Raw genomic sequence first — 13,313 nt, forward strand, 5'->3', positions numbered from 1 at the left:
CATGACTCAAAAGTATTACAGGATTTATTATAATTATCTTTAACCACCTTATTGATGTTTGCCTTAGGTCTCCCATGCTTTTTTTCCTGTATTCAGTGTTTAGTTGATTGTAACATAAATCAGGTCATGGTCACCCAGCTACACAACCCCTTTGCCTCCTCTCGCAATTAACAAGCGAAAAAGGGGAGGATAGAGAATGTCTGAAGAGATATACAGGAGAGGAAACTGGAGAATATTTGACCTAACAAGAGATGAGAGAACAGCTGGGTATTGTGAAGGAGACTAGGAAAGATAAACATGGTTATCTAGTGTTTAATAGGTGTCTGCATGCTTGTAGAGATATATAGCTGTGTAACTACATGAATGATTCCTGCCCTGAGCCTGGTGGAGCATACAGCTGCGGTTTGTGTCCGGGCTCAGAGATGTAAATAGGGGCTTCTTTGTTATGGTAAAAGTGTTTCTCTTTGCATAAAAAAAAGAGGGAACGAAGGGAATGACCCCAGAGGTATGTTCAGAGAAGGCATGCTATGTTTCAAACTTTTTGACTGAACCAGTTCTTGTTTGGTGTGCCCTTCCACCTATGTATAATGTTAATCCAAAAGAAGATGATACTGTTTACACTTTGAATGTCGATAATTGTCTTTCTGTAGATGCTAATGTAGTGGGAGGCTGTGATGGGAACGTATTGCAGCGGATCTTCTCTTATCCGGAGTAACAGCAGGGAAAGCATTAAAGAGTTAAATCACCTTGTTTGGTAGGCAGTTAAGAATGTGAGTCAGAATTGCCACTGCTTTTTGTTGTTGGTTCAAGGACATGGCTGTGAGGATTTTGATGGTATGCGCTGCGTGGATTTTAGGCGCCCCATTGTAGCAACATGTTATCAAAATCTGAGAAAATTTCAGCCTTTTTGGCATCCATTCATTCAATTGGCAGTATTGTTTGTTTGCTATTACCTTGGTTGCTGTCATGTTTGCAAGGGCCCTGCAGAACATGAAAAACCTGGTACTAGCTGTTCAAAAACAAAAAGGGAAAATTGTAAAATTGTACGGAACAGAGACAGTGGGTTATTTTGACACTGATAATATGTCTCAGTTTTTTATTTGTTCTATTACTTATACATTGTTTTTACTTGTTCGGTTTCAAAGGTTCTTTTTGTGCAACAGGAAGGGGGAGATGCAGGAGCGGTCTGCAAACTAGGACCATGCGCGGCAATCAGTTAGCTGAGGGGAATGTGCTCGAGCTTGTAGGTCACGAACCCTGGGAGGACAAGGAGTGTGAATAGACACAACAATTAACATGATGAGGCATGTTTGCAGAGCACAGGGGAGTGGGAGACGGATGGCGCCAAGGATGGCGCCAAGGAAAGATAACACCTTGTTGTTAATTGATGGCAGTTAACCACCAATCAGGGATTGCCTAGTATGCAAGGCTTAGCTTCAAGAACCAATCTGTTTAAAACGCGCAGCTTCTGAAAGTGTATATAAACTCGTGCTTCTGTACAATAAATTGACATTTGCTTGCATCAAGCTGCGTCCCGTCTCTTCATTCGCCGCAGTAGAGGTGGATCTAAGGTTTGAATGTATGAGGCACCTCAATACTGAAATGCGGGGAGAAGGGTGTTTTTACATCAGTGCTTCTAATTGCTGCCTGAAGCCTGTCAGGACCACAGCACAAGTGGCTGAAGCTAAATCCTGGCTTAGCTATTGTGACTTTTAACTGGTCTCTGAGTTGATGTGTTTGTGGATCACACTGCACACTTGCACATGAGATCTGAATGTTTTAAGAGTGTATCATTCGGGACTGGGCTTGCACAGCATATGTGAGCTCACGCTCCTGACTGCGTCAGCCCTTCCAAGACTGAATCTGTCATTTGTTGAGAACAAATTAATGAAGCAGCTCACCCAATTTCTGATTAATGGAGATCCGTAAATAGTTATGGTGCTAATCTCTGAAGAATATCCTACCAGTATTACTCCCAGCAGAACTGGTAGATGGTTTGTGTTGGTAAAACAGAGGCAGAAAACCACCACCAACATAAAAGCAGGGACACTGGGGGACTGCTCATTTCACCCCCTCTCCTTTTCCCATTATCTCTTCCTGTGGTGATCTTTGAGGAGCCTGATCTAGAGGATGTGTTGGTCTGTGTATTTTTGACTCACTAGTCCTAGACTACTGCTGTGTTTTTCTTAACTGGGAACATTAAACCTAAACAGATTTAGTGGTGTTTTCCTTTTTGCTTTTAGGCAGGAAATCCATTTTGTTGCTTGGCATCCCTCTATTAACATATTTTGACCTTAAGCAGCAGCATTTGAGAGCTGTACACAAGTAAGCACAGGCACATGACACGACTGAAGGCACATTTGTCACATAGGAGGGACAATTCCTTTTTTGTGATGTGGTGGTTGCGTCTATGGTTGTATACCTGCCACGTCTAGTCACTGCCCACATATCCCACATGAGCATCCCTTCTTGTGACAGGAACTCTCCGGATCTTGATAATCTGGAAGGGTGCACGGAGAGATTTGTCATGTGAAAGGACTGTTGCCACTTCCCTCATGCAGTAGATGCATGTCGTCTTCTGCAATTGAGGCAATGGCTTGTGGTCTTCCAAAGCATGTCATCTGGTCTGATGGATCCTCTGGTAACGAGAGGCTGGGAGTGACTCAGCTCTTCAGGCAGGCTAAAGACTGGTCATCTCTTCTGAAATGTCCTGGAAATTATGAATTGTGACCAGGTTTCTTTTACAACATCAGCCCTCCTCTTTCCACATAGGTCTGTCTTTGTGCAGGCTGTGCTCCAGGCTGACTTGGCTATGTGTCCCCTCTGAACTGAAAATGGTGGAGTTTCAGTCGTGTAGCCATTTATCCAGACCAATAATGCATCTTGCTGAAGGGTTAGTCTCATTTTTCCAGGCACACCACTACACCGGCTGAGTTGTGAGGCTTTTTAGGAGGTACCTTGCACCTAAGTGGTTTGGAAATGAAGAGAGATTCAGGTCTACTTCTGCCTGCATAGAAATGTCTATATTGGAGTCAGAGTGAAAATGTTACCTTATTGTGAAGGAGTTGTTCTTTTGTTGGTTTGGTTTGATCTTTTGGCTTCACATGCTTGTTTTCTGTAAGGTAGTTTGACTGATACGTAATTCTTTCTTAGCCTCTTCTACATGGTCTGGTTTTCCTCCCCAAGCTTTCATGTTTCCAGTTCGTGCGAGAAGCTCAAATAACAGCACCACGTATAATTTATATCCCACATATCCATTTGTGGTGGGAGGCTGTTGGAGCTCCATTGAAAGCTGCTTTTACAATGCTACTGTGGAACATTACGGCATTTGCTCCAGTTTTGCTGCTTGCAACATCTGGTGTGTGTCACGCAGATCTCCCAGAAGAGGTATTTCTCTCAATACTTTTCTTACTTTTTTATACGATTCCTGTTAATTTACCGATCCTTTAAGCATTGGAGTACTGTGCACTCTGAAGCAAATTCCTGCTGTTATTCCTCAGGCACCCTAGCTTAGACAAAACAACGCTGAAAACATTTGGCTCAAGTGTTTTCTGAGGCAACAGACTGATTTTGTCCCAACTTGTTCTCCCTCGCCACACACTCATGCTGCTTAGACGGCTGTATAAACTTACTTCAGGCAGTCATTCCAGTGACTTCAAGATGGTTAGGTGTGTACTTCATTAAGAATATACGGTGCTTGAAATGTAAATGGGAAAAAGAGACTTTTACTGGAAAAGGAAGGTGGTCACACTGTTAGTGATGCAATGTAATTACAAATTTAAATTCTTTAATAAAAATTTTAATTTCTTTCTCCATAGAGGTGAAAACTTTATAAATTCCATTTAAGTAACTTGGAAATGAATTTTACCTTGTATTCCTTAACAACACTCAGTAAGAGTACATGCCTAGCTTTCTAGGTATCTGAGAGTGTGCACTGAAGGAAGGTGTTCAAAACCAGAAGTTGCTGCTCTGATTATTTTTTGTCAGTTACTGCGGGGAAGGAGAGGGGGCTTACCTAGATGCATTTATCAACTGCTTTGAAAGAGCTTAACATTCTACAGAGGTTTTTAGATTGTTAATAAGTTCCTTCTAAAATAAGTACTGAAATTCCTTCCATCCCTTTTGGTAGTACAGATTGATAAAACAAAGCAAACCTTGGAATGCTGCAACTTCAGGCACCTCGTGTGAATTAATAAAACATGAAAACAAATGCCAAATGACCACCTTAACAAAAAGCCTGCCCTTGACTGCTGAACCCTGCTTGTTCCCTCTATAGCTGCCATAAAGCTTCAAACTGAAGGACAGAAAGCTGGGTAAATAACAGATAAGTAATCTTGGAGGTGGTGAATGTCACCACTTTATCAGTGTATCACACGGTCCCTCCACTGAGCTTTAGATCTAGAGGTGTTCCTTAGAAAAGATAATTTAATTTGCTATGCTAACCTGGGAACACCTAGCCTTTTAAGGACAAGAAGACAACTTTTCACAGTCTGTCTTACCCAGATGATTCTTGAGTTGAATTTAGAGAAGTGCTCATCTTTTCGGAATAGAATATAAATTTCTGTGGCCTTACAGCTGGTGTGTCTTTTCTCCTCATGCTTCAGGTAGAAGAATTCTTTGTTGACTATTATGATACAGTTTTCAAAATCAGGTTGCCTAATAAGGAAGAAAGAAGGAATTTTTTTGAGGCCTTAGTTGTAAATCAAGCTGTTCAACCTCCTGCGCCAAAAGAGAAAGCAGGTGAGGATAACCTCCTCTACATCGAAAACTTTGCTAACTGTAAGAGAACAGCTATCCAGAATGTGCTTTGGTGGGCATTTTCTATCAAGAATTTCCCATATGCTTGTGCCTGAGTGCCATACATTGACGGAAAGTTTCTGATGAAACGAAGCTTGGTGGCCCTTGGAAGTACTGCCTGTCGCCCTGCTGCCTGAGCCTTGACAGCGGACTGAGGAAGAAATAAGAGCGCCAGAGGAGCAGGAGGGGGATACGTTGCGTGGGGTTAGGATTTTCTAAAGGGATGTGACCGTTAGACTTGTCGTTGAGAGGCGTTTCAGAGCATTTGCAAAGGCTGCTGGCCCAGAGGAGGTAAATGTCCATCTCTAAGACCATTTTATCTGTGTGCCTTCATAATTTCCCTCTGTGTCTATTTCTCAGGGTTTGTGTGCTTTTCGTAGGAAGCTTTCTCTTGGCTTTCAGCACCAGGAAGTGAATTTTGCTTTTACTTTTGGCCATTCCTAGAGGCTCTCGAACGTGTGTTACTTGAGTATTCACTGAAAGCCCCCGGTTCCTTCTGAAAACATTTATTGAATGTTTATTGTGTGAAACGTGGGAATATTCCAGTTGGAAGGGACCGACAGCGATCCTCTCGTTCCGCTGCCAGTTAGACCAAATGCCAGCACCGCTGGCTCATGGCAAGGCCTTGACAGGTAGGCATGTGGCAGGCCCGAAAAGCAGAGAGGTCTCTCTCGTTCTAATTAGAAACGGTATCTCTAGGATTGTTCTCATAAAGCCTAGAGATCTTGAGTTGACTGACAATGGTTTCATTGAGAAGAGGAGCAGAAGCAGCAGTTGTCAACGTAAATGTTAAGAGTCTATTCTCTGTTTCACCGGGGGCTGCTCCTCAGCATAAGATCAGCCATAAGGCCTATGTGCTTTCTTCCTTGTCCCGTACACTTTGGATGTCTCCTTTTCTCATTTAATGTATGGAATAAGCCTAAGCCAGGGCCGTGTACTTCAGTCAGCTGAAATGTTGATAGAGCTTTGCAGTTCAGCAAAGTCCTGCTCCCCTCAGCGTCCACTGACTTGTCTTTCCCTTTACTTCACTTTCTGAGGCAGGAGTAATCTAGAGAAGCAGAGATGTCCTCATCTGAACCAGCCATGAGGCTCCTTTCACGGTCCGAGTAAAGAAACCGGCACCTCTGGCTCCAGCTACCTCACCTCGTTCATGTTGGCCATGGAAGATGTGTTTCCTGCCCTAAATGACTTTGGAGTTTGACCGTGCAGTGCTGTAATCGCAGTGGGACTGTATTCTTTTCCTGCTGTTGCCCTCCTGTTTTCTCGAGTGCGTCTTGTGTGTGTGTGTGTCGGGGTGTGTGTGTGTGCGCCTGAGTTTCTGATTTTTAGGGAGCTATGACTTTTTCCAGAAAGAAAGAAAGTCAAAGCAAACATTTCTCAGTCAAAAAACTAACAGCAACAGTTGTGTCTCTGTCATGGCAAAGAGAGACCGTGTTACAGGTACAGGAGACTTCACTGATCCTGTACTCCAGAGAAACAGAACCCCTGACTTCAGAAATGTGTGTCATTGCAGGTTGGTGGGGACACTGTATGGCTCGCGCAAGACGTTCTCGGGTAGGAGAGCAACAGCGGATGGGTGTGGAGAAAGCAATGGGGATTCTCACACAGGCAGTGGTTGTGGATTCCTGTGAGCTCAAGGTAAGTCCAATTTCAATTTTGTTAATCCTGAAGTAGGCTGTTTTCTTGCTGCAGGTACAGTTGTCAATAAAGTCAGACGTTAACCAATGCCAACTAAAACTGGGAAGGATATGTAGCTTGTGAAAGAATTCCACCCGGGGTGGACTAGGTTGTGTTTCCACACCCGGTGTAGACTGCTGTTCTTGCTTTTGGTGAACTAAACTTGAGGAGGCTGCGTTCTCTTCCTAATTTCCAGTTGAAAAGGGCTTGTTGAATTCTCAAATAGCCCACTCACAACCTGCCAGTACTGTTGGAAGTTAATGTCCTAACAGTTCCTATGACGGATTTGGGGAGGGGTGTTTGCATTGACACGCATGTGTTCACATCATCACTTTGCCATTTATTGCCACTTCAAATGAGCCCATCCTCTGTGCGTGAGTGGGTAGAGCCCAGCTCCTTTGTGGCTCATTCCTAACGCGATGACTGGGGATGTGGTACGTACCGAAGCATTGTGGATAGTCAGAGGCCATGTTGCTGATGGAGTCACAGGTGAACCTGAACAAATACCACCAGGACAGGAATTTCTTTTCAAGTTCAATTGCATTATCCCAGATTTCCTTTCAAATTGCAGTGGGCAAGGAACCTTCACCACCTTCTCTGGTAACTGCCGCTGTCAATGGTTGTATCCACACTTGAGCTTGGGTACAACAAAGAGTGAAAGAAGCATTACCTTGGACTACACCAAGTGCATCTACCATCAACTGGTGGTCTTTCTGATCAGTTCCCTCCCACTGAGGCAACAGGTCCGACAAAAGCCGTTGATTAGTTCCTAAAGCAAAAAGGGAAGATCATAAAGGATGTTATAAATATATGCAAATCACTGGTTACTGTAACTAATTTGTTCATGAAGACTTCTGAGTCTGTGCTATTTAGAACTCCCAATGCTGTCCCCAGGGTACCAGTCCCATCTCTTTTTGCTTGTTTTGGGGGGAAGAGGGTTTGTTTATGCAGCCGTGCCATCCATCACTTTTAAGAGCCCTTCAGGAATGGTGCACGAGCTAGATGGACTGCAGAGATGTTAGTTAGCATTGATAATTCTACTCTTTTGAGGGACCATGGTGGGTTAAACAACACCCGCTGTTGGCCTGTGTACTGGATCATATATATAGTCCAATGTTAGATATTGGTGGAGACAAAATGTCTTTCGCTGGTAAAACGACATCACAGATCTACATTTCAAGGGTGATATCCTTCGAACCTAAGGCTGCAAATGATCAAATACAACAAAAATGTGTTATGGTCACGATGAGCGACAGGCTGCTTCATCCATCCATGTGCGGCTCATCCCGAGTTCCTGTAAAAAAGGACAGAAAAGGAAATATGCTGGGTTGGAAGTACAAACGGCAGAATTAATTAAGAGGAGGAAGAAACCCATTGAGTAGTGATTCGGGGTCTTTTTCCTGAGCAATCTCTTGCTTCCCTGGCGTAGAGATTTTTAGGCATGACTAGTACCATTGGTAATATTTCAGTTTGGGACATCTTTACTGACACAGGTTGTCCAGCATCAAACCCAGTACGTTGATTTACGTTGCCTCTCAGACACTTCTTCAAGCACAGATGGCACGTTCTCCACTCCAGAAGTGAAGTATAGACACATTACTCTCTTTTTAATTACTCTGGATTAATTTTTTTCCTTTCCTCCAAATTTCTGACAATTCCATCCAGAAGAGTGATGAAGAGAGGTTACCTTTATGGGGTGCTGTGCATTTATCAAGGTGTGTGTATTTGAATTCACGATGTCAAGTTGAGCTTTGTATGTAAATGCAAATTACACAGTGCAGCAGGGCAGAACTAAACCTCAGAGAATGATGATGACCGAAATGCATCATAAGGGCTGACACGATTTTCAGAAGGAAAGACTACAGAAATTGTTCTTGAGTTAAACATACGATTCCTAAAACCATGGCATGTGATAGCTCGTGTCTACATTCATGCCGCAAGTATTGGACAAAACGCATGCAGAAAAGGCTGGGGTAAGGAATATATTTTAAGCTAAAGGTGTTACACTATGCATAATACAGATTGTGGTCAAGAACGCGTAATACATAAGTTGCAATTAAGCATTAAATTTGTCCCAGAAAATAATATGCTCTTTCATGTCACAGCAAAATTACTACATTAAAACACACATTATTCCTCTTTAACTGAGCAAATCCTGATGGTTGATTCTCTGTGTGAGTTTTTAAAGAATGGATAAACTGCTTCGGAGAATGCACAGTCTTGAAACGTGAACATCACAGACATGTTGGTGACATTGAAAAAAGTCAGAGTTTTCTCTTCACAGTTAAGGAAAACCCCAACTTTCCTGGGATTTTCCTGCACCTCTAACTGTGTCCATGGGTCGGTCCTTGCCCAGCAAAATTTAACACTTAAGCCCAGAGCCCAGAATCCTTCTTTAGGTGACAGAGTTATTCTTCCTTTCCTTGGGGCGGATTTCCTGGCTACTCCCAGGTCCCAGTCACTGCAATTTCCCACGTCCACCTCCCAGTAATGCTTGCCGGAGGAGAAACCTTCTGAGCCCAGCACGCAGACAGAGGAATCAAAACGGCCCTCATGGAGAGTCACTTTCTGGACCTGTGATTGATACGTGAAACTCTTCTTGTCCCCAGCAATAGACAAGTTTGGATGGGCCGTGTCCCAATCAACCATGATGTCATCTGTAAAAAACAGGTATTTGGGGCTTTCTAAACACTTTTCTAAAGAGAAGAGAAGAGAAGGGAAGGGTGCTGCACTGCAATTCATTCTGAAAATCTGCCTACAACGTCATTCTGAAAATCTGCCTGTAACGGTCTGGAAAGACCTCTTACCCCCAGGGAAGGACTGCTCTCAGGCTTACGCATTACACTTTCACTCTCAACTATGTCACAGCCCAGTGAAATACCTGTGCATCACTGCAATAAAAGGCATTTGTAGACTCACAGTCCAGCCTATGCTCAGCACTGCTTCTGCAGTAGTCACAGATGTCACGCCATTGAGTACAGACATGAGTAAGTGCAGTGTTTTACCTGAATTGCCACGAGCCTTTCTGAATTCTGAAAGCAAACAGGAGAGACAAAAAGGAAAAAAACAAGGGTGAGAGAAAGCAAATTCAAAACATTGACTGGAAAAATGTTCCAACTCCAAGCTGAGACATCCCAGGCTGAGACTAAACTCTGCAGGTTAACGGATGCTCAGATTCCCTCTTGCCCTCTCCAGCGCTGTGATTACCCGTGGGGGCTGGAGAAGGATCTGAGGCTGGGCTGAGTTTCCCGCCTGGGGACTACTTTCTCTCTCAGGTCCCACTCTGCCGCCTTGCCAGTGTTTTGGGTGGATGCCCCACCTGCCACACTGCACATTCCACAGCATGTGAGACCCCTGGTCAGCACCCCGGAATGTCCAGAGACACAGAAAGGGAGCAGTCCCCTTTGTGACACGCCGCGGAATAAATGTCAGCCACTTCTTGTGGATTTCTCGGGTGGGGTTGGGTACAAAGGAAGAGCTTGGGGGAACTGTCAGTAACCCTCTGAAGAGAGGAGGCACTGCGCTTCCCGGAGAGTTTCTGGGTACGTGCAGCCGTGGCAGCTTTGTACCTGAGAGGGTGGGCATGGAAGGAAGGCAGGGGAGATGTGGCAGGCAGAGAGTCTGCTCTACAAACCAAGCTGCTGAGAAGTCAGATCGGACCCAGTAAACGTTAAATAATTGAAAGAGCCGAATCAGCCGAGCTTGTGCATTTCTGTATGGATGTGAAAAGGCGACCCAGCAGGGCAGGATCGTGAAGTCCTGACACGTGAGCTTAAGGGGTTAGCTCCAAGGCAGGCATTGATGCTCCCTGAAGTCGCATCTGACATGCATCTGATTCTGGCAGGGATGTCTTCCCTACCCCATCATCACGCACCATCCGTCCAGCCCCCAGGTGTGGTTGGTGGCCCAGGCTCTGCAGCCCCATCAGCCCCATCACAGCCTTCCCTCAACGTACCCTTCCCTCACTCTCCGACCAACACCAAAGGCTCCACCAGCCACAACACCACAAGCAACACCCTGTGAAGACCCCTTAAACGCCACAACTGGGTAGCGTGCAAGCCTGCTGTGCACGTGAGGACTTGGCAGAACGAAGGGAGAGCAATCAGAGCTTCCCAGGCACGAGCTGCTGCCAGCTGTGGGGACAGGGGCTCCCTTGCTTCTGGACAGAGCAGCACCCAGTGCCTGAACAGGTTCAGGTCCACTGTCCTCTGTCAGGGGAGACCTAATAAGGTGTTCCAAGCCAGTCCTGTCTGGATGTCTCCATCCCAAGAAATGATGAAAAATTCCTCTGGCACGTGGGATAGTTCATGATCATTTAGAGATACTCATCATGTGGCCATGACTGGGATTTTTGCCACCAGCCATAAACGTCCACTTTCCTTCAATGGAGCCCAGCCAGTAACAGGCCCCCTAGACACTGGAATATACTGCCAGCCCTGCAAATGTATGTAGGGTATGAAGAGCCAGGGTCCTCCTGTATAGGAGAAACGTTGCACTGTCAAGTCCCTGTTAATGAGCTCATGTCACAGGCAGGGAAGAACTCTAAATCCTGATATTTCACACTTCAATATTCTTCCTTCAAAGGTTTGCTTAAATGCAAAGACACCCTAAACTAGCCCCACAGCAGCTGTTGTGTGACTTGCACACAAAGTGTGCAGAGGCGAAGTGCAGCCCACCACTAGCTCTGGAAATGAATCTTCACTGCCAAGAAGGACTGGTTTGTGGGATCTCTGGCAGGGGGAAATAGCTCACCTCCTAAAATAAGGAGGAAAAGGTGGTAGGGAACCCAGAAGACGTTGCTTTTTTTTCTGAAAAATGGAGAAAAATAATCTAAAAAAGCACATGCATACATGGCCTTGGAGTCACATAATCTGCAGCATTTGAATATGGCTAGCAAAACAACACTTTCAGCCAAATAATTCATCTGGAAATGTGATGAGGAACACAATTATTACAAAAGGAAGATAAAAGGAGACATTTATAGTTGCATTCTGCCTGAAAGGTGATGTTGAGCAGCAAGGCTAAGGCTGAGATGCCCTCTGAAATTTCTTCTCAATGAAAGCTTCAAAGGTCAGTTTGTCTTAAGCTAAAGTATTTTTACAGTACCAGTTAGAAAAATATTGCTTACTTCAGAGCTATTAGCCTCTTGAATAAATTTAGAGACCAAGTGCAAAGCCAAAAATCAGTTTAAAAGTTCCCAAGAAAAAAAACCAAACCCAAACTTCCCGGTTTATGCCAAATCTGGTTTTGTGTGTCCATGGAAATCTCTTAGACACCATGCAGTGAATTTAAATGATAAGGGGTAATGCTTTTAGACTAAATGAGGCTGGATTCAGATTAGATATAAGGAAGAAATGTTTGATGGTGATGGTAGTGAAACACTGAAGCACGTTGCCGTGTTGGTAGGAGGTGGTCGATGCCCCATCCCTCGTAATGTTGAAGGTCAGGTGTGATGGGGCTCTGAGCAACCTGATCTAGTTGAAGATGTCCCTGCCCACTGCAGGGGGGGGTTGACTAGATCACATTTAAAGGTCCCCTCCAACTGAAACTATTCATAAAACGCTAACCTCTGCTTCCTTTCTGTAGATTTCTGGGAAGCCAGATGCCACCCAGGTAAGCAGGCAGGAGGAGGGCGGTGAAAATGCAATGGCCAAATGTCCAAGCTACCTTGAAACGGCAACACCAGTCACCCTGAAATGACAATGGCATGATGTTAGAGATACACCAACTAAGCTGGAGTCACAGGAACATGCTGGGCTTGGTTAACAGGAAAAGAGGCTGTAATGCAGCTCTTGGGAAGACCGAGAAAAGGAGTTGCTGATAGGTGTCGGATGCGGGAGTGGGATGTGGACACAGTTCTGGAGAGGACGCAGCAATGCATGGAGCAGAGAAGGAGATTTATTGTAAAGTGTGTGGACTTGTGCCCCAGAAGAGGACATGGCTGTGAGAGCTCCAAGGTGACTCTCGGTTCACCAGTGATTGCATGACCTGTTCCAGGGAATGTATAAATTACTTGTTGAATCATGCCATGACTGCTCAGAGCCTGGAACGCTTCAGCCCATAACCCCATGTGGAGAGAGGTCCCTGAGCCATGCTGCTCATCAGATGATTCCCATTTCCCCTCCAGTTCCTGTTACGGTGAATCCTGATGGCCGAGTCCTGGAGCTGCGGGTGCCCGTGGCTCCAGGTATGCAGAGGGAGATGTCTGAACTCTGTACTCTGTGGAGACCTGTTGCTACAGGTCCTCCTAAAAAGCCTGTCCCCATCTTTCTTAGAAGCCCCCTTTAAGTACTGAAAGGCTGCAATAAGGTTTCCCTGGAGCCTTCTCCAGGCTGAACAACCCCAACTTTCAGGCTGTCTTCACAGGAGACGTCTTCCACCCCCCTGATCATTTTTGTGGCCTCCTCTGGACCTGCTGCAACAGGTCCATGTGTTTCCTTTGCTGAGGACTCCAGGGCTGGATGCAGTACTGTGGCAAATGCTCTCATTAGCATTTCCTGTAGGAAACTGGAGTGCACACAGGGATGTGAATGCAAGAAAAAGGAGCTATCCTAATCTGGTACAAATCAGTAAATTAGAAAATGCTCTGAACCAGGATGTTCTTTCAAGAGCAAGTTCCATAACCTCCCACTGCAAAGGCTGGTTTACCAGGCAGAGACTGATGGGACAAGAGGGCTGGAGAGGGAGACAGCCTGAAACAGTAATCTGTTCACATCTCTGTAGGTCCATACGAGCAAGCATGTGCAAGCAGTTTTGTAACTAGAGGCCTCTCACATCTTCTGCCATCCTTCCCCCCTACCACTTCTCCTAAGAATGTAGTGTAACTTCAGGGACATGCT

Source organism: Falco naumanni, chromosome 5 (assembly GCF_017639655.2).
Source record: "Falco naumanni isolate bFalNau1 chromosome 5, bFalNau1.pat, whole genome shotgun sequence".
Lineage (NCBI taxonomy): Eukaryota > Metazoa > Chordata > Aves > Falconiformes > Falconidae > Falco > Falco naumanni.